The sequence below is a fragment of the Nicotiana tomentosiformis genome, chromosome 8, assembly GCF_000390325.3.
Source record: "Nicotiana tomentosiformis chromosome 8, ASM39032v3, whole genome shotgun sequence".
In the NCBI taxonomy this organism is placed as follows: domain Eukaryota; kingdom Viridiplantae; phylum Streptophyta; class Magnoliopsida; order Solanales; family Solanaceae; genus Nicotiana; species Nicotiana tomentosiformis.
Window position 1 is genome coordinate 74,163,921 of NC_090819.1, and position 3,142 is coordinate 74,167,062.

Here is a 3,142-nt window from a genome sequence, read left to right on the forward strand (position 1 = left end):
GATGGCCATCATGCACCTTTGGAATGTGAAGGGTGCATTGTATAGGCCAAACGATATTCTCTGAAAAGCATAAATTCCATATGGACATGTGAATGACGTTTTCTCTCTATCCTCCGGGGCAATAGATATTTGATTGTACACCGAGCATCCATCCAAGAAGCAAAAGTGTGACTTCCCTGCCAATCTATCTAGCATCTGATCATTGAACGGCATTGGGAAATAATCTTTTCGGATGGCCTTGTTCAATCTTCTGTAGTCCATGCCAATCCGCAATCCCGTGACTATTCTTGTTAAGATTAACTCATTGTTCTCATTCTGCACAACAGTCATCTCGCCATTCTTTGGCACACACTGAACTGGGCTAACCCAATTGCTATCTAAGATGGGAAAAATAATTCCCGCATCTAACCATTTGATCACTTCTTTCTTTACAACTTCCTTCATGTTAGTGTTCAACCTTATTTGATGTTCTCTAGAGGAATTGTGCCCATTTTCCAATAGAATTTTATGCATACAGAAGGCCGGGCTGATACCCTTAATGTCTGCAATGGTCCAACCAATTGCATTCTTGCACTCCTTCAACACCTGCAAAAGTTGTTCTACCTGCACATCTAACAAACCAGATGAGATAATAACAGGTAAAGTCGAATTAGGTCCCAAGAAAGCATACCTGAGGTGAGATGGTAGTGGTTTCAGCTCCAATTGTAGTGGTGCTTCGATCTATGGCTTGGATGGAGGGGTCTTTATTTCTTCTGAGTGTAAAGGCTCGAATTTGAGCTCTCTTTTCCAATACCCTTGCCCTTGAAGAGCCAACACCCATTCCGCTAATTCCTCACCATTTACTTCTTTTAAGTTCATAAGGCAGGCTGTTAGAGGGCTTTTTCATTAAGTGCCTCATCATCTTCATCCATGATTACATCCACTGTGTCTAACAAAGAGCAATTTGCAAACTCACTGGGTTGCCGCATAGACTTCTACACATTAAATGTTATTTTTTTATTATTCAGCCTCATTTTCAGCTCCCCATTTCACAATCAATCAGAGCTCTCCCTGTGGCTAAAAATGGACTTCCCAAAATTATGGGGATCTCCTCATCAACCTTGCAGTCCAAAATGACAAAATCTACTGGAAACACGAATTTTCCAACTTGCACAAGTACAACGTCATGTATACATGAGGGCCTTTTTATCGTTCGGTCAGCTAGCTGCAGTAACATGGATGTGGGCCTTGCTCTTCCAATGCCTAGCCTTTTATAGATAGACAATGGCATAAGATTTATACTTGCTCCCAAATCACACAAAGCTTTGGCAAATGCATAGCTACCTATGGTGCATGGAATTGTGAAGCTTCAGGGGTCAGATAACTTCTCAGCAATAGGTCTTGACACAACAACACTATAAGTTTGTGTCAACATGACAGTTGCCAAGTCTTGGAAGTCTAACTTACGAGACATCAAGTCCTTCATCATTTTTGCATAACCGGGCATCTCCCTCAAAGCATCAATTAGAGGAATGTTTACCTGAATTTGCTTCAGCATTTCCATGAATTTTTCGTGTGCTGTTCATCCTTCTGATATTTGGCCAACCTCCGCGGTAAGGGTGCCGGAGGTCGCTTCTTTGTTGTAGCTTGAGTTAGATCCTGCTCAGGCACTTTTTCTAATGCCTTCTCCTGCACTTTATCAGTCTCCTCCACAACCCGTTTTTCTTTGTTTATTTCCTCATGGGCTGGTTACACTCTTACTTCTGTTAGCTCAGTTGACTCATCAAACTCGATTGGCACTGTCAAAAGTGTTTCAGATGACTGGCTCTCACGAGCAATTTCCTGCTCTAAATCAAGATCTCTACCATTTCTCAGGCTCACCGCCATAAGTTGATTCGGTCCCTGCTCCTTCGGATTGACATGTGTGTCTGCAGGTAAAGTCCCTTGGGGACGATTATTCAGAGCCATAGATATTTGCCTTAATTAAATCTCAATACCTTTTATCGCTAACTCATGTACTTCCACCTTCTCTTGCATTTTTCCATTAGACCCAATCAGTTGCTGCAACATTCCTTTAATTTTAGATAACCCATCATCTTCTCTCACTAGCTGTTGTTGTTAAGGTTGTTGATAACTAGCTGTTGATTATGCTGACTGTACCCATGTTGCCTTTAGTAATGTACTACTTGACCCTGTGGTTGCATAGCTCCAGGATTGTTGGTGTTATTGTATTGTTGATGTGCTGGTCTATATTGTTGATTTTGCTTCCCCCAATTCTGACCACCTTTCCTCTGGCCTCCATAGTTTCCCACATAGTTCATGTTCTCTTGATAGTTCTGGTTGTCACTTTCACCACTCCATGAACACACGTATGGTTGGTTAATGCATGGTGTACATAATCCCTTTTAGTCATGTCAACTATGTGTACCTGCTTCTGGCCTGATTCATCAATCTTCTTGCTTAGGATATTCATTTGTGTCATCAGAGTAGCCATATTCTCGATTATGGAATTGTTTGGGTCCAATGCTACTGAGTGAACTATAGGGGTGATTGTAGTGTCTCTTGTCATCCAACCTGAGTTTTGAGCCATTTTATCTAGCATGACTTTACATTCTCTAAATGACTTGCTCAAAAATGCTCCACCTGCTGAAGCATCAACATTGGCCATCAAATTATCTGCCAATCCCTAGTAAAATCGTTGTCCCAACATCTGATCTGGAACGCCATGATGTGGACACTTAACCAGCATACCTTTAAACCTCTCCCATATTTCTTGTAATGTTTCAGCTGGTTTCTTCCTGAAGCTCAATATTTCATCAACTTGCTTGGCGGTCTTATTTGGTGGGTAAAACTTGTTCAAAAACTGCTTGACTAATTCCTCCCAAGTAATAATGAAATTTATGGGGAGCGAATTAAGCCAAGTCTAGGCTTCTCCTGTCACTGAGAATGGAAACAATAGCAGTCTTATTGCTTGTGGTGTCATATTCGATTGTCTTTGCGTGACACAAATTGACAGAAAATTTTTCAGATGTTGTTGTGGATCTTCAATGTAAGACCCGGAAAACAGTCCCTTGTTTTGCAGCAAATGTAGCATGTTTTTTGTGATTTTAAATGACTCCGCTTGTATCTGAGGGGCTGCAATTGCAGTTGTCAAATTTTCAGC

At 41.3% G+C, this 3,142-nt stretch overlaps 1 non-coding gene across 1 annotated transcript; it reads left to right on the forward strand.

Annotated features, from left to right (window-relative positions):
- Positions 1 to 2,699: 2,699 nt before the first annotated feature.
- LOC117274125 (small nucleolar RNA R71) lies at positions 2,700 to 2,806 on the forward strand. Its single transcript, XR_004504205.1, has one exon. It is a non-coding gene; the product is annotated as a small nucleolar RNA R71 (small nucleolar RNA).
- Positions 2,807 to 3,142: the final 336 nt, after the last annotated feature.